The 19,265-nt window shown below is 36.5% G+C and overlaps 1 long non-coding RNA gene across 1 annotated transcript in view; it reads left to right on the forward strand.

Moving 5' to 3' along the window:
- The window catches only part of LOC128855984 (uncharacterized), a 40,190-nt gene extending 21,537 nt beyond the window's left edge, over positions 1-18,653 (forward strand). The window contains exons 2-3 of the long non-coding RNA XR_008453777.1: positions 1,048-1,607; positions 18,517-18,653. This is a non-coding gene — a long non-coding RNA (uncharacterized LOC128855984). The remainder of the gene's footprint in view (positions 1-1,047; positions 1,608-18,516) is intronic.
- The last annotated feature ends 612 nt before the right edge of the window (positions 18,654-19,265 follow it).

A 19,265-nucleotide genomic window follows, 5' to 3' on the forward strand; every position in this document is an offset into this window, starting at 1 on the left:
CATCTAACTGCCTGTCCCTTTGCCCGTAAGAAAAAACAAACTTCAAAAAAGAAAAATTAGTTCAACCTTTGAACCTTCCTCACTCTTTCAATTCTGTATGGCACACATACTTCAAAGACCCACTGTTATATTAAATTTCTATCAAATGGATGGAATAGTGTCTGAAAATAGTGCGGCGCGGTGTGAGGAATCGCATTGGCTTGATTTCGACCTACCCACACACACATATACACATGCGCTAGTGTACGAACGATTTTGTTATTGCCGTACGATTTCGAATGTTTTATTATTGTTTATTGCTATTTTGTCAGCGAGTTTTAATTAATTCAATTTTAATACGCAAAAAAGGCAAGAAACTATTAAGCGACTTTCTTATCGCGCGGCTGCGTCAGCGAAGAGACGAGACTATTCGCAAGGCGTACAGATAAACGCTTCGTATGATTTGTTGTATTCTTTGATTTTAATTATGTTAATATTTCACTCACTTATTTGTAATTTATTAAACCCGACAGCTTGAAAAATGCATTTCCTATTAATTCCAGAGAAAAGCCAAACTGACAGCGACGGCCACAGAGGCGGTGTTAGCGGCGTTGGTGGCGGTGGCTTCAGTGCCGGTGAATTTCTTTGTCTGCGAGTTACATTTCAAACTTATTCAGTTTATTTTATTTGTTTATTTTTGTTGTTGTTGTTAATTTTTTTTTTTCAAATTGCAAATAGTTCGAAAAGTATTTTCTTTATATAAAAATGTTCAAATGATTCACCTCTTTGCTGACTGACCGCCATCCGGGCGACCGACGAACCTGCTTTGATGACAGACAAGCTGACGAATTGTCGTGACAGTGTCCTTGTTGACTGCGTCTTCTCATGCTCGTTGTCATTGTCAGCGCTTTTTGCGCTGTGGTTGTTGTCAACTAAACAGTTGGAAAATTTCCACTTTTTATACATTTACACACACACACTCACACACATACCCAAATACATTCGCATGCAATTTTGTGCTTATGAAACCTGACAACTTCCTCGTTTCGTTTTTTTTTTTTTCTGCAGCTCGCCACAAAGTGAAGCATCTTGCAGCGGCTGGCTATTTGAAGAGCTGTTTGACATTTTTCGTGAAAAAATGTGAATCTTCAGGAATTTTAATGCATGAAACACTTGACATTTGTATACAAATTTATGTGAGAACATCAAAAGATGCAGTTTGTGCAGTTAGTGCGTCGCCTGTGTGGGCCGTCACCGCAGAATTCAGTTGCCTTAATTCAGCAAAAGCGCCACGTACTCGTGAACATATCCTAGTTGCGTTAATCTGATGAACCACACACCCACACACACATACACGCAATAACATAGAAATAACTTTTGCTTATTGGAGGTGTGTTGAGCCGACGTGTCGGGGCCATTTGAAGGTCGATTCTGGTGGAAACATTGTGAAATTATATTAAAGTGATCTTAAAAGCATTTTAATAGTAGTGACAAAAACTAATTCATTTCCGCGTATACACTGATGTGAAATGAAAAAACAAATATTTTTATAGGGAAATGGCGACCAACATTAAGTAACTGTGAAACTTTCTTTACGGTATCCTTGCAACACATCGCTTGAGTTTTTGGTAAGTCGCTATATTCTATTTCATTTTCATATTTGTATGAAATATAAGTATAATAATATAAATAATTACAAGAATAAGATATAAACTGGTATGAAAAAAGGCTCTTGACGGCACGTTTTGGTGCTTTTTGTTCTGGCATTTTTCTACGAAGACTTCCTTGTCATATTCAATAAGTTAGCTAACTTTTCTGGGATGCTACTCCTTATAAGCGTCGGTTTAATTTTGGTTCGATTGAGGTCATCAAATGCTTGTTGGGTTAGGTTAACCATGGCCTATAGGTTAGCGATGGCCCATTGCGGCACATGAATTAGATGTCCATCCCCTAACTAAGTTGGTAAAACCACTTAGATCTTTTTAAGAAAGCAATTAGTTGTAAGCGGCCTCGGTAGTCGAGCATAAGTGGACTAGTCTGCCATCCCAGAGGTTGTGGGTTCGAATCCACGAAAAGCACGGTCCTCGCACTTTTCCAAAATTTGCCTACTTTGCCTCTTTCTAAAAAAAAAAAAACCTAACAAACAAAAATCTCATTCCTCAACCGCAGAAACGTATCCTTCCCATCCTTACTTCCGCACAATGGTCAGCTCATTATTTGCATTGTGGCTGCTAAAACAAGCAAAAACAAAGAAAAACACACAGTTACACAATGCATTAGCGGTGCTATAATAGCGCAGACACACCAAATTTAGCGAAGTCCTCAACCATCTGTGTGATCCTTCTGGTAGAAAAATGTGAGACACAGATAGCGCTCCAAGCGGTAAGAAGGCGTTGTTCCTAAGCAACGACAGGTAGGCATTCCCAATACTTAGGACTGATACCTGCCGCTATCACCTTATCACCTACCCTGTCAGAAATCAAAACGAAACCGCCTTATGCTCCCGAGAGGAGTGAACGAGGAAACAAAAAAATGAGTCCCTCCAGCGAGATATTTTGCGAATTTCCCAAGTCCTCAAAGAAATAATCTCCAAGATATTTGGCACAGCTTCTTTGAAGTGTTGGACATTTTCGACTCCATTCATCTTCATATTTACAACTCCTGCAGAAGTCATTCTGAAGTACACCCATTCTACTGGCTAGTGTGCCAGTAGAGCAGTGATCCGTTATAACACCTGGGAGGACGCTGATAGTTGATCTATTGAATCCAAGCAGATATTTTGTACTTTTAAGATTCAGTTTTGGCCAGTGTGCTTTGGATACCTAGCAGTTAGTAGTCAGAAACCACCTTCTATTGGTTTCCGCGATTACGCTCAAATCCGTCGCAGTGTACAGTTCGTTCTCACACTCATCAGCTCTTTCAATTTCCTCCACTCAAAGTGTGGTGTTGTGTTGTTGGACAAGCGAGAGCGACCTCCTGCTTTCTTTAACATATCTTGCGCGCCGAGGTCCGCGCCTTAATTATCAACAAAAATGATAAGGTTTGCGGAGGTAAGTCCACCAGTCTTATCGTTTTTGCTGCTTTGTCTACAGCGTAGATCTCAGCGTGGAAAACGGTACACCGGTTAAGGAGTTTAAAGGAGCAATTTAAGGATAATTGCTTCGAGTACACTCCCGACCCAGCTGTCGGTTAATTATGGTGACCAGTAACATCTCATTTGACTCTGGTCTGGCAATCCTTTCTGCCGGGAGGATGTGCAACAAGGCGTGATGAAGTAGTTGAACAGTGCCCTCTTCAATGGAGAGCGTTGGATCCTCCAGCAAGATCCCGCTCCAGCTCATAAGGCAAACATCACATAGCACGGGCTAAAACACAATATTCCTGGGATCATGGTCGCTGGAGATTGGCCGTCTAGCTGTTCAGATTTGAATCCATTGGACCACAGTTTGTGTTGTTGGAGAACATGGCCTGTCGAAGACCTCACAAAGAGTCACAAACAATCTTTGGTTCGCGCAGCGCTGTCAACTTCATTAAAAAAGTATTATACATAGTTTCATACCTATAATGGACTTAATTTTAACAGAACTTAATACAGCGGCGAGGTATGCATGCTTAAGACAGCAGATACCGTCAAAGTACTGAGATTTGAAAGAAATGCACTACGAAAAATATATGGTTCCTTCTTGTTCTTCTTGATTGGCGCGATATCCGCTTACGCGATTTTGGCCGAGCTTAACAAAGCGCGCCAGTTGTTTCTTTCTCGCGCTAACCGGAGTGAAAATAATGGATTTATTTTTCCCCAAAATTATTACATGATATTACGGGCTATACATATTAGGAAATACTACAGGAATTACTGGAATCGGCTTCAGTTCTAGAACGAATTGAAAGGTGGTGTATTTCCATGATGAAAAATTCACGATTTTTTTTCATAATTGTTCTCAAAGGCCAAATAAATGCCAGAGAGACTTCTTTACTTACCATGCTTTTATTTTTGTTTTTTGTTTTTTTTTTTAATCTTGCCACGTCTTCAAAAAAAAATAGCTTTTGAAGTGATAAATTCCCATATCTTTTACAATAAAAAAATTGGTTTTTGGGTAATATTCATTTTTTTATTTACGCTATTGGAGTATAAGTTTTCAAAAACTGTATATTTAGAGCAAACCAGTAAATGATCGAATTTGCTGTTCGCAGTTCGCCGATCACGAACCCCATGCATGAGTCAGCTGCGTCGAAGTTCTTTATGCCGATCGCCTTTTACTTCTGCCAAGTGAAGCGCCGGTGGTGCTAAAAATATATAATTCATGCACATGTGTGTGTATATGTGTATGTAGCTATTCGCTAAGTATTACTAAATGTTTTTTTTTTTCCTTACTACATTTTTTTCACCGGTTGTGAGTCACTACTAAAACGAATTCACTGTTCAACGCGAAAGCAAATTTTCATACAAAATCAATGGGCAATCAGAGTAGATTTCGGTACGAGCTACCTATAATTTACTAGAGACATTTTACATGGTTTTCCCTTAAAAGTGATTTAAAAAAAATAAATAAATGAATTTACTGATGGCAAATAAATTGTTTGAAATCATTGGAAAATCAACAATTTCGCCACTTTGTAAATACAGTCTGTGTTGCACGAAATCAAATTAAGTTGTAGGTGAATTATTATTTACATTTTTTTTTCGTTACTTCAATTACTATGCACTCGAGCCTTCACTTGCTCATCCCAGTCACCTGTTATTGTTTATCAAATGTTTCACTAAAATAGTAAACAAAAAAGTGGCAGCGAAATATTGGTTTTCCCATAATCGAATTTCGTAGAATTATTAGAGCCGGCAACTATGTTTGCGTACAAATTGCAAAGCAGCATTTTTTCGCTGCCATTTTTCTTTTACTGCATTTGCTTTGTTTTGGCCTTTGTCAAAACAAACAGTTCTAATTGAATTTGTTGCACAAAAATAAAAAAAACTGCTCTAAAAATATACATAAGCACGCATGCACATACGCACATACATACATACAAATACACACGAAATACTAATAACCAATTGTGAAAGCAAACAGAATGGAAATTTCGTTAGCTGACACTAAATGCATTTGGTCATCAAATTCCGTAGCGATAAGTAAATAAAAGATACTAAAAAAATCATAAAAAAAGAAAGAAGCCAAAAATAAAATATAACAAAATAAATAGAGAACCGTTGCCTTGTCATATCACTGATTGCCAGAATGATTTTTCTACTCTAGAAAACTAAACAAAATTTGCTCAAAAAATTATTAGCGTCACATAATCTTATGAAACTGAACGCTATAGTTCCTCTTCAATTTCTGCAATATCGATCAGAAGCTGCAAAAATAAAAAAACAAATAAAAGCTGCAATCAATGCTTGCTTCTTTAAGTTTTGTACGGCCATACTTCATTAAGGTTATCAGGAAATTAGTAAAACAAAATTCTGTGGGCACAAGCAATCAATCCGAAAATTTTCCTGAGAATATACTAAGCCTGTGTTCACACAGACACCTAATTGGCCATTAAGAACATTTCTACAGTTTAAGCCTTAAAAGCCCAATTTACAGTATAGAAATAAAAATCATTAATTGTGTCAGATTGTCTATGGAACCCTTTGAAGTCTGCAGAAAAGCAAAATTACGAAACAAAATATCATGGAAACGAAACGTCATTGAAATCAAATAGAGAAAAAACGAAATAAAAACTTTTCGCCGAAAATATATTTTAATAATAAGGAAATAGAAAACACAAAACGAAGCAACTGAGATACTTTAAAGATGTGTAACGAAGAAAATGTAAGTTTTATTCAAACTTTTAACTGATTTTGGCGTTTGGAAAGAGTTTCATCCTAATTCAGTATTGCTTTCGCCGATCTAAAGTCTATTGATTACCTTGGTATAAGACCTCGTAGATATAGAGCTCGGATTGACCTCGCAAGGGTACACGGACAACGAATTCGGACTCAGCAACAACAAACACCCATACATCAAATTTTTTTTAATTTTTCCAATATGTATTCTATGTTTGACCATGAACTGATCTTCAGTTTGAGCACGAAAGGTCAAATACTCAACGAATTCGGACTCAGAAACGTCAAAACCGTGCATATAAATTTTTCGAAATTTTTCCGGAGAGTATTCCATGTTTGCCCTTGAAAAAAATTAGTTTTTAAGTTTTTAGTTAGTTAGGGTATGATTTCAGCTCTTAAGGTGGTAGAAATTAGACTATTTAAAAAATGCCAAACCGAATTTGAATACATATAAGTTCATGTTTTAAAGTTTTTCTGAAATGTTCATCAAAATAGGGCCTGTTTTGATATAATAAAAAAAATTAAATTCGGGCCTAAACAATTGCTCTCTCCTTCAAAACCATTTACGAGCATTAAAAAAAATATTAAAATTGGTGAAAAATTGGTCAAAAATTAGATTCTGTAGCTATTTTGGAAAAAAATTTGTTGAAAAATTCCACTGTGCGATGAGAGTGGGATGCAATCGCTGTTCTTGACTTGTGGGAAGAGCGAGTGAAGGAGCTTGGTGCGCTGAGGCCTCACGCATTTCCAACTGACCTCCCAAAAAAGGAATTACCGATTCTTAGGCAAGATGACTAAACGTTATTGATGGGAACAGAATTGATTTTAATTTCATTTACGAGCTTCAGCAAGGACATTTGGATTGAATTTAGTTCTAAGGCATAGTACTAGTTCGCGTTTTACGTGAAATAGCTGTCAAATCCATACAAATTGTATTGCCGTGAAATACGCGTGAAATTTCGTGTGTGTTTCACGGCAAAGAAGTACTCAGTACAGCAACATTTTTTCACACATCATTTAAAATTGAGCGCAAGAAACCAAGTTCTTTTATGAGTGAACTGCCTAAGCTCGAATACTACGAAGATGCGGCATTTTTAAGCCAAATTTCTTCGCAAAAGGTGTAAGTAAATCTTCTTCATTTTTTTCTGTATTAATTTATACAGTCAACGTCAAAATATGTGTACACCATATGTATGTATTGAAAAATGTTAACCATTTATTTATTTTGTAATTTCAATTATTTTTTTATAAAAATTATAAAATAAAAAAACCAAAATCGGTAAATTTTCATCAAAATTTCACACTTTTTACTCAGAATTTTTAGAAAAATTCCGGGTTTGCAATTTATAGATCATTGAATTTTTGGTGCGGGACTCAAGAGTTTCAAAAATCGTCTTGATTCTTGAGAATTTTCTCTGCTAACGGTGTTGGGTGTTTCCTTTCACATAAAAAAAATGTGGCGAGGATATTAAGCATCAGTTTGTGTATTCTTTTCAGCCTTAGCTCTCTTAGCCATTGATATGTCCTTATTTCGTAATCAGTTATGAACCTTTCGAAGAAATCCGATATCTGGATATCCTGATATTCATGCCACGGTCCTTTTTATTAAAATTTACCAATTTCGGAAAGCAAATCGTCAAGCCATCAAAGCACATCTAAAATTTATATCTGCAAAAATAAGCTAAACATTCAAACTGAATGATAATGGGGACTTGTGTACCAAGCTAACAAAAAATTTATATGGGCTACCATTTGATTTTTTTTTTTTTTTACCTTTAACAGATTGAAGAGGAAATCAGCAATCGATCTCATGTGGTTAAAAGCAAATATTGAGGAATGGTTGCACCTCTGGCCCCTTACCGTCTTTTCCGAAAATAAGACATCCTCCGAAAATAAGCCCTATCGTGATTTTCGGAACTTTTTGTAGAATAAGACATCCCCGAAAATAATCCCAAAAATTCTGCTGATTTTTTAAGTATAGGTAATAATATGTTTAGTTCTCCTAGTACTCGTATTTCAGGCAAATGTGTGAAATAAAATGTTCCGAGAAGTTAATTGTTTACCTGTACAGTTCGTTTCAAATTAATTCTTCGAATTTATTTTAAAAAACAGCAGGCTACATTGAGCGGCAGGGGAGGGATACAACGTTCATTTATTTCTTTATAAAATCCTGTAGCATTCTGTAAAGAGAAGATGCTGGATCTCCGTATGGTTCGAATGGCGTCCAGAGTATGATTACTTATGTCAACTAGTGGCATCGTCACACTGGTTGGACAACTTCCTTAAACGATATGAACTGTCTCTAAGGAGATTAGCAACATTGATTAAGCTGGAAGACAATGAAATCGTTAAGCGTGCACTTCCGTTTAAACTGTTTTGTTGATGGCAACAATTTTTCGAAATATCAACTCTTCAACGTGATTTCTGTGGATGAGACCGCGGTATTCCTAGGCTAAGGAACTCAAAAGACAGTTCACCCCAAGGCTTCTTCGTTAATTTGCATTCCTTCTTTCCTTCGGCAAGAAAAATACCAGATTCAACGTGTTTCAGGAATTTATGTCATTGAAAGTGAAAAAGGCTGGTGCACCCAAACAGTTATAAGAAAGTGGCTTGATTTTATGCTGCCACCACTGTTGAGGGGTGAGAATAGAGGTTTACAAGTTTGGGATTCAGCCAGTACTCACCGCGCTAAAGGCATGAAAACCTTTCTTGTTAAGAGGAAGATTGATCAAATATGATTCCCGCAGGAATGACTGGGTAACTCCACACACTTGACATTGCAATAAACAAGCCATTCAAGTATCATTTGCGGATGGAAATCAATTAATATATTGAAAATAGAATGGTGAGCAATCATCGAGATAATTTTGTAAAACCAGGCTTACAAGATGCTGTGAATTGGATAACAAATGCATGGGACAAAATAACTGATAATGATGTTTGCAATGCACTACGAACAGGCCACTTAGACAAGAAATATTCATTTAATATAGCTATCATTATCGCAAGACATGAGAGATTCGGGCCAATGATTCTACAGGAAATGGATTTGGAAGAAAATCAGAATATAATTCAGAACTTTATTTATGACGATGTTCCAGAAGAGGACGACGACATGACTGTAATTGAATAAATTTAAATTTCTGTATTCTGTGTAAAACAATTATTAAAAAAAATATATATTAATATACTTTTATTTTTGCCCTCACACATTTTATGAAATTTGATTTTAATTCTGCTATTCAAGTACATTTTGGATTTTATCTGAATTCTTTGAATTTTATTTCATAATTCGATTTTCGATTGACTGCGCGATTTATGAGTTTGATTTTAACGATTCACTAAGACGGATGATTGACATTTATATTCGCCTAAAAATCATTGATTTTGCCCTTAACGCTTGAAGTATTTTTATATTACTGAATAATAACTGTTTTTCAGACTCATCTAATAAATCATTTTGCTACTTTTTTGCTTTTTATTAACGATCCTTATTCATTTTTACAATTGCAGCCAGTATGGTACAATTTTGACCACTCTCGAACTGGTCCATCCAATACCAGTTCATGAACTAGAATTTTTCTGGATAGTTAAGCTTTCTACTGCATTGCAGTAATGGAATAATGCTTCTTTTGCCTTAACTTCGAATTTGTTATTTTCAACTGGTGCAATTTTGGCCACTCCCGAACTGGTCCATCACATACCAGTTGATGAATTAGAATTGATGCTAGGTAGTTAAGCTTTCTATTGCAGTGTACTAATGAAAGAATACTTCTTTGCGCACACTTCGTATTTGCTATTTTGCAACTGATGCAATTTTGACCACTCCCGAACTGGTGTATCACATACCAGTTCATAAAGTAGAATTTTGGCCGAATAAGTTGCTTTTCACTGAAGCATAGTAATAGAACAATAAATGTTTTATATACTCTTCTATAATTTTCCCTTTTGCCACCACTCTCGGACTAGTCCATCAAATACCAATTCACGAACTATAACTTTTGCTGCATAGTTTGCCTTTTTACTGGGGTATTCTAGTACGACATTATCTGTTGTGCGTACACCTCCAATAGGTCACTTTGCAACTGGTATGATTCTAGTCACTCCCGTACTAGTCCATCAAATACCAGTTCATTGTTTGTTTGTAGGTAGTTTGGCTTTTCACTGCATGAATAATTCGTATTCTGATTTCACAATTGTAATTCTATAGCAATAACATGTGAAATATTAAGAAAGAATAGAAAAAGAAGATAGACCTGCGATTTGAAACCTAAATTACTATATCTGTTTGTCCAAAATTGTTGATTGAAGTTGTCATCCAACACTAACCACTCGTCAGTCAAAGCTGCATACACACACGCTTTTCATTGTTAAATTGCGACTATTTCGGCCATGTTGCATGTGGCATGATGTCATATTTTTGCATGTGGCCGCATTTATTAAATTCTTCCATATTTATTTAGGTTTTTCTTATCTTTTTGAGTTATGGCAACAAAAATAAGCAATCCAATTTTTTGCAACGCTTTTCTCTTACTGCTGCTGATAAATTAGAAAAATTAGTGCAAAAGTGTGAGTGTTTGTGTACCCGCTTTGTTTTGGGGTATAGTTGGTGAGCAGCGGGTGAAATACTACTACATGCACACATACTCGTACTTGGAGTAAGTTGGCTGTGTGGGGGAGTGCAAAATAAATTAGTTGCTGTGCGGTTTTCGCTATTCCACCAGCGCACGCCTTAGACGCTGGTGACACCGCGCCACAAAACAAAAAAAATAGTGAAAACAAAATAAAATAAAAAATCAGGGAAAATAAAAAGATAAACCAAAAGTAGACAAATATGCGCTGTACATATGTAAGTATATGCTTATAAAAATGCGAAGAAACAAAAACTTGCATTGTTTGTACAGTCACAAGTCAACTGCGGCCGCTGGCACTGACAATGCAATGGTGGCGCACAGACTATGCTGGTGACGGCAGTGGCAATGACGATGGCGATGGCGATGGCGCTGGTGTTGGCGTAGGTGTTTGTTGGGACAAGAGTTGACACCAAACTCTGACCAGCAAGTGCTGAAGAAATACAACCAAATACCTACTTACGTGTATGTGTGTGTTAGTGTGTATTTGTGTGCTAAAAATGCTCACACATAGGTTTTAATAATGTTTATATATGTTTATGTATGCCCTTGCTCCTCTCTCTCGAGATGTATGCGCGGTTTTCCAATTTCGCACAACAACAACTACATGTTGCAGAACAGCTGTGCCAGCAGCAGCAGGTGGTTGTGGGTGGTTGCATGCAACTTAAGCGACCGTTTGCTCTTTGCCACCAGCAGAATTGATGAATTGAACGTTTCGCTAGTTACCTTCTTCAGTTTGCTCTCACACTTCCCCATGCCTCCTACAGTTTCTCCAGTATTCCTGTACTCTTAAAACTATTATTACTTATTTTTATTTTTATTTTGTGAATTTTGCGGTTCCATTTTCCGCTATTTTCATTATAATAAATTTTCTTCTTCCTTTTGCTGCACTTTCCTTAATGCGCTATCCAGCTAAGCTGAGCTGTAAAAACGAAATTACGACTGAAGGTGCAATGGAGTAAGAAATATGGTGCATGACATAAAAGCAAAATATTAATAAAAATGTTTTAGTAAAAGGCAAACAACAAAAAAGTGTAGATAAAGATTATGCAACAAGAATGGTGAAGCGCTAAAGGGGAAAAACACCAAAGCCAATGAAGTAGCGAGTGTGCCCGAACTTAGCCAAGAAAGAGAGTAAAATTCTAGGGTTCGGCGAAATTGTAAACAAGCGAGCTCTTTGTGCAACATTTTTGTGGCAACTAATGTGCTAAACGAAAAAATGAGACACATGCCCACACTCGCAAATGTGAAGCCACAACCTACATACATTGGGTACCCAAACTTGCACCCTAGTCCTAGTCCAGCACCTATCCCAACTAACCAAGTCAATATCAACTCATACCACCACCAGCCATCCACTCATACCAGCTGCTCTCCAAGAGTTTCAACTCACACCAAATAATGTTAAAAACGCCCCAAAAACCTGCATACGCATATCCACCATACCACTAAAGTCGCCACACCACACACACACACACATCCATACCTGCTGAGTGTATGTACAATTTTTCTGGATTTTTATAGTTCCTCTATTTCGTGCACTATTTGGCGGCAATATCCTTCTAGGATGGGGTGAATGTCTCGGCGTTCTTTTTCGCCTCAGTTTCAACTAAAATCACACTACCCTCACCCACCTGCACCCACACCACGTCTTTTGCGTTTCTCTGTTTTCTTTCGTATACATAATGTGACTGTGACTGAAAAAGCAACAACAACAACAACAAAAAAAAGAGAACGCAGCTGGGTGGAATGTGGAGGGGGTGTGAGTAAATTATATATATGTTTATGTATAAACTTTCTACATACTTATGCAGTTAAGAAGTTGTTGCCGCTGCTACTGCCACTGCCATATGCAACAGGCGGTTGTTGCCGGCAAGCGCACACACACAAATACACCAAATCGTATATAGAGAAATAAAGTTTGCCTCAGTAGAAATATTAGTGCATTCTGTGTACTTCCGATTCGCTGGGGCGTGGCAGTGTGCAGGTTAGTACTACTTAATGTGCAACGTGGCTGGCGGAGTGGTATCGGAAGACTGCTGCTGGTGGTGATGCTGGAAAATTGTCAAGTGCATAAATTTTGGATGACCATTTTTTCCGCCATATGGTGCTACTGTCATCAGGTAAATTGCCTTTCTCGAAGTGTGGCAAAGATGAGATGAGGTGGAAATAGTTTTGAAAGGGGCACTGCAGTTATAAATTTAAAAAAATATGACAATTATGTGCAAGGAAGATGGTGCGCTACTTATACGCAACATTTACCTGATTGTTTGGCCAAACCAAGAGAAAATGGCAATGGAAAAATTAAGATAGGAAATCAAGATTTCAACTGAAAAGCTCAGAAGAGCCGTTTTCTTTGAAAGTGGTGTTAGTCCATTTTTACAAAAAATTAGTTAATGATAAAAATTACTACAATGTACCATGTACTTTATTTATAAATTTTTCCAAAAAAAATTTTTTTTAAGTTTTCATTGTTTTTAGTATTACAAATATATGTAGGCACAAATATATGGTAATGGTAATGGTTGTACGGGTTAGGCTACGGCCTTTATGCTCTGCGACCGAATTGATCCACTATGCGCCCGTAAATGTTTAATTTTAATTATTTAGTATTTCGAGGAATCGAACCAGCTCCTTAGGAGGGAGCATTTGCAAGTCTGCATCCTCTAGTGGGTACGAGCACAGGAATCTGTGTCTGCTGTGATCTAATGCTTCACTGTTGGTAATTAAATATTCCGTGAACTCCGCTGCATCACTACTGGGCATAAACTAGTGCTAGACAGTTTTATTGTACTGAAAGGTTTATAGCAGGCAAAGTGGCCTGCAAGTGCTTCACAGAGTAATCTGAGACCTTTTGTGTCTAGGGTTAGGGCAGATTTTGCTATGTTGCTATTAAGGAACTTTTTGGATACATTAACGCTTTTTGTGCCGTTCCAGTATTCCTTGGTTTTTATTTGGTTCCATTTTTTGGTTTCTTGTTTTAGGCTGTTTTTGTCAAAGCCAATAAATGGGCTATATATAAATAGTAATTACTCGGCCGCCGTAGCCGAATGGGTTGGTGCGTGATTACCATTCGGAATTCACCGAGAGGTCGTTAGTTCGAATCTCGGTGAAGGCAAAATTAATAAAAACATTTTTCTAATAGCGGTCGCCCCTCGGCAGGCAATGGCAAACCTCCGAGTGTATTTCTGCCATGAAAAAGCTCCTCATAAAAATATCTGCCGTTCGGAGTCGGCTTGAAACTGTAGGTCCCTCCATTTGTGGAACAACATCAAGACGCACACCACAAATAGGAGGAGGAGCTCGGCCAAACACCTAACAGAAGTGTACGCGCCAATTATTTATTTATTTATTTATTAATTACTCATTTTTTAAGTTTCCCGAAATTTCGGGTTTCCCTGTTTATTATTGAAAACAAAGTCATACAGAGGTGCCCCAGAAATTTCTTGATCTTGCTTGAAGCATTTAGTAAAAGTAGTCACGCAACAAACTTAAAAAAACTTACAACGACATGCGCACTGGACGAAATAGAAATTTTAAATTGGCTTCAATGAGAGTTTAACTTGTTCAGCTCCCCCCCACTTATTGGTCCCACGGGAAAGATCACAGAATTTTGGAAATATAGTACCCCACATTTACATCTTGATGCCAGGCACACTCGAAAATTTGACAGATATGTCTCAAATACATCATGACTATTTTCGAAAACTTGATTATAATTAAAAGAGCTCAAATATTATATATTTATAATAAGAATATAAATAATTTTGGTTAAATAGTTAATGTTGAAATAAAGCGCTTGCATTTTTGTACTTTTTTTATGGTTGAAGTATTAAAAACCAATTCCTAAAAAAAAAATTGGTTTATTTCAATTGAGATCCTTGGGATACTTTGCAAATTTGAGATTTTTACTTTTTGCTGGACCATCCTTTTGAAATCAATAAAACTATAAATTTCTGTTAATCACATTATTGAAAATTAATACATTTACATTTAAGTCAATTTAATGTTTAAAAAATGCAAAACTAATTTAGTCACATGTATGGGTATTTTTCAAATTATTCGAATGCAAAACCTTAAATATTTCCATAAAAAATAAAGACACTTTTACCACCTTCAAGAAAACGGCTCATATATTTCTCACTCGTCCTTCGGATGCTAATTGGCTTATATTTTGCTTTTGTTATATTTTGCTCGATTTCAAGTCGGTTCACCTCAATAGTCAAGTATGAAAGAAGAGAAGTAACAGAAGGAAAAAGATATGATAGAATAGAGACATAGAGGCAGCTAGACCTGTACGAATTTTCTGGATGCTTTGGTAAATCTGCAAATGTCCACCTATTTGAGAGAACGATTTTTTACTAGCAAATGCAGGGCGAGCGAAAGTGCTGGGTGAGAGAAACTGCTCAGTGCTATAGGTCTCTTTTCAAGCAATAGAGGCATATCGGGTACTCAATGATTCCAATGGTGTTATATGCAGACCCCATAGGTTGTGTCCTGTAATAATACCGACCATCAACCGAACGTCTTTTCCACCATGTTTTAGAAGGAAGTTCGACAGTTTTCTGTTCGGGCAGATCGCTGATACAATCCATGATTTCTGTAGATCTGATTCCGATTATTATATATTCTGGTCACTGTAGGGTAACCGCTAATCCGCAGTTGACATTGGCCATTTCATTCCAATCGGCAATTTCATTGAACCCATATAAGAACAAGCTTATTCCAACTTGCAACACAATTACGCTTCTTATTACATTCTTGAACAATCTTTGAGGTTTGCTTGGCGTTCTTCAGAACATTTAATGCAGCCTGATTGTCACTAAAGACTCTTAATTATCCATTTTGCTACTTTAAAAACTTTCGTTTGGAAAACAGATGGCATTTCCCCCATAGCACTTAGATTCTATTGAAAAATGGATTTACTATTGAACTAAGGAATTGTTAACTTTCAACTTAAAACGGTACAAGGCTTTGGTGCTCTACTCAAAGTACCACTTGTAACAACTGTACAGCTTTCGTCCAAAACAATTATTTAACTCCTTATTCATAACTTCTTAAAATGCATTAGTTCTCATGAAATTGTTGTGATATCAAAGCGCTTCGCGTTCTGCCACTCTCTTCTGCAGCCATCAAAGCCACGGTTGGGAAACGGGTTATTCTAACCCACAAGCGAGCTTGGCAGGCTGAGAGAGGCTGCAGATGGACAAAACTGTCATGTCCGACTGACTGTCGCAGATCCTCCTGTCATTAAGCACAAGGGACTGTAGGCAGCTCTTAGTTTACTTATGATGACGGGCCACTTTCTATGGGCGAAGCCCCATGACATCTCAGACAGTGCACTCTGCCCAGCATGTGGAGAGTACGATGAGATGGCGGACCACTTTCTTCTGTTAGTCTGCCAAGCCTTCGCTCGAATCATGCTTGAAGTGTTTGGCACTGATGTATTAAGAAGTTGTAAAGAAAATTAAAAAGGAAATCGAGTGCAGTACCTTGGACCTAATTGTGCTGTACTTGCTAGTCTGCCCCGAAAAACAAAAAAAAAAACCACTTTGTTCAGTAAATTATATTGGTAAAAACGAAAACTGTGATAGTGCTACAGGGAAACCTCCTTTGGGCGAATACTCCCAGTCCGTCCACTTTTACTAGCCCCAGAAAGATGCCCGCTCAAGGGGAGTGTAGCTTACATATTTCAGAAGCTTCTAGTTTTTTAATTAATGGAATTCTACTTCTTATTTGAATAAAAGTTATTTATATTATATCATTAAAACTAAAATGTGTATGAATTTGTTGAAAAAGTGAGTATTTCATTTATGTGCCCGAACGCGTATAATTAAACTTCAGATAACAAATTACATAAAACTTACTAAACTAAACTTCATTACATTAATACTGTGAAATTTTCAATCAGCGTAAGTTTTTTGTTTTTTCAAAGGGAAACTAGCGTGCAGTTGATTTTCCAATTTTTTTAAGAATTCGAAAGCCGTCAAGTCATTGCCCCACACATCCATTTTGACCAAATAATCTCGCAGCCTGTCTTTCCCCAATATTCAACTTAATAAGGAAAATCGAACTAATTTATTTTAAATTTTAGAAACTGGGTGATGATATTATACCAAATGCACTCAATTAATTATTTTTTATCGGGAAAAGTTATGATTGCACGATTTGATTAGTAAAACTTAGTTAATGGCTAATACACGGGAAAACAAATTGTTTTCTTCGTAAGCGGTAATAAAATCACTGCGCAAGCCAAACTAATGTGTCAATGAAAAAGCATCACATTTTAGCCGGGAAGTCCCCTTTTTCGATTCAGTAAATGTTTGTGCAAGTAACTGCTCAGTCACATTTTTTATATTCTGTCCACCTATGAGTAATTCGCGTTCGCTCAACAGAGGTTCTGGTTTCATTTGTTATGAAAAGAAATCTGAATGGCCTCCGATAAGAGGTTCGCTTTCGCTTATAGAGTCTTTTTTGCGAATTTTGTGTCCGCTGAAGAGAGAGGAATTTGTTTCAAAATGTATACGTAAAACTGATTATAGAAAAAAATGTTCACTTGAGGGAGTTTTCCGGCTAATAGAGGTGTCCGTTGGGTTTCAAATAAATATGTAAAGTTTTTACAGGAAACTTTTAGGCATCCAGAGTCGCAACTATTGAGGCAAAAGTGGGTTAACGAATAAAGTTTCGTTAGCTAGAAACTTAGCTACGGAAGACTATAAAGCTGTAGAAGATTACTATTGTCTTTAGTATGAATATACATTTTTTGTAATAAACGAAATAAATACTTCCACTATTTGGAAAAAATAACTCCAATAACCAATAGCCCAATAACTCAAAGCCCTGCCCGTATGGCCTTCTTCACTCAAAATTATCCAACAAGCAGATGTGCTATCAGTAAAATTTTATGGATATTGACCTTATGGATAAAGACCTGAAACTGAACAGAACAGTTAATTGCGTTTAAATAGCCGAAATTGCACACACGAATATAATTATTTAATAAATGTCACTCATACGACATGGTTGACTCGAAGGGGAATTCATATTTTTTGTTTAATCAGAAATATATTTCCAGCCCAATGGAAAATGGCAGAAGTTTAAATGATACTCAAACCAGGAAATCCGGGCGATGAGTCTTCTCGCCCTATAAGCCTTTTACTAGTGTCTCTTAAAAGTTTTCGTTATACGATTAATGGTTGTTATTGAACGCAAACAAATAATTCCAAAACCTCAGTTCGGTTTCAGAAAAGAGCATTCAAAACTAAATAGGTCCATAGACTCGTCGACCCAAAACAACTTTATTCAGCAGGATTCCAGGTCATATCACAATAATTCACCCGAGTGTGGCATGAATAGGCCTTAGGGTCTACTCTTCAAAATAAAAGAGAAATTAACGATAAATGTCTATTTTCTCCTTAAATCGGGTCTAAACCAATGACTGTCCTATGGAAATCATGAAAATGCATTCTCCAATCACCAAAAAATTAAAACTGGGGTTCTACAAGGAAAGTGATTTTAAATTTACTAGCATACAACGAGCCCCTTAAGATGAACGAGCCTCACTAAAATGGAGAGATAGGTATCGTTAAGGCGGACTTAAAAAATGTAGTTCCAAGAAAAATGCATTTAAAGCGTTTGGCGAGCTATGCATTGAACAGAGAGAGGTTGCACTAAACTTTAATACACTTAAAAATATTTATATTGTATATTTATTTATCTTTCATTTGTATTTTTCCACTTAATAACACTTTGAGTATGCCACTTTTAAGAAACGTGACCCGAAATTATTATAAAGGCGCCGCATATTGACAAACTTTCGCCATTTAGTTATTTATTTTTTAATTAAAATGATTTCCTATAAAAACATTGGCTAGGCTTTAACAAAAATCAGAACAATCAGAGTTTCAAACTCTGTACAAGATTTATAAAGATTCGACAAATTTTCGTCAAAAATTCAACATTTTTTATCAGAATTTTCCAAAAAAAATTTAAGTTTTAAAACTTAAGCTAAAATATTTTAATTTTAAAATAAAAAACTGTAAGTTTGTGTTCCCTCATGATGTTTTCTTTTATTTCCTTGTACAGCATTTTTGAATTGCTTTCAACAGCTTTGATTTTGATATGGTATTTCCATCTAAGCTCTGCATCCAAAGTCGTGCCTATATACTTGGCACTATTGACATATGGCACTATCGCTGAAAGAATAACTTATAAGCAGGTTCATTTACAATTTTCTTTTTAACGAAATCGAAGGGAGCTGACTTGGTTTCATTAAATTTTATATTCCAATTCCACGTAACAACTTCGCCAATGAATTTCAGCAATTTCTTGGTGGAAACTACCTTCGTTGAATCCAACAGCGAGAATTCAAGTATCGTCAGCAAGTGTAGCTACTTTGTATGTTTTCGGTACAGGCACTTCGGAGGTACCGAGAAAGCACGGTACCGGTCCAAGTATACTGCCTTATAGTGCTCCAGCCGATATTTCTCTAATTTCCGAATACGCCTGTTTTTGATTCACTCTGAAGTACAATTACAGAATGTCAGTGAACTGCAATGGAAGTGTACAGTAGCACTTCGCTTTTCAATTGCCTAGACGACGCCAAGGAATATTGCTGGGCAGGTAGTATTACTTTCTCCTATTTACGGGTTATTCTATGTACAGGGTGGCTGATGAATTTTGCTACATTAAGAAACTCAAATAACTTTTTTTTTAGTGTATGGAATTAATTTTTTTTTTTTTTCACGTTGAAGGTCGTTAAATTTTATTAAATGTAGCTTAACTAGTTTTAAAAATAATTGAATTTAAATTCGGAGTTTCTCGAAATCAGTTTA

The sequence above is a fragment of the Anastrepha ludens genome, chromosome 2 (genome assembly GCF_028408465.1).
Source record: "Anastrepha ludens isolate Willacy chromosome 2, idAnaLude1.1, whole genome shotgun sequence".
Lineage (NCBI taxonomy): Eukaryota > Metazoa > Arthropoda > Insecta > Diptera > Tephritidae > Anastrepha > Anastrepha ludens.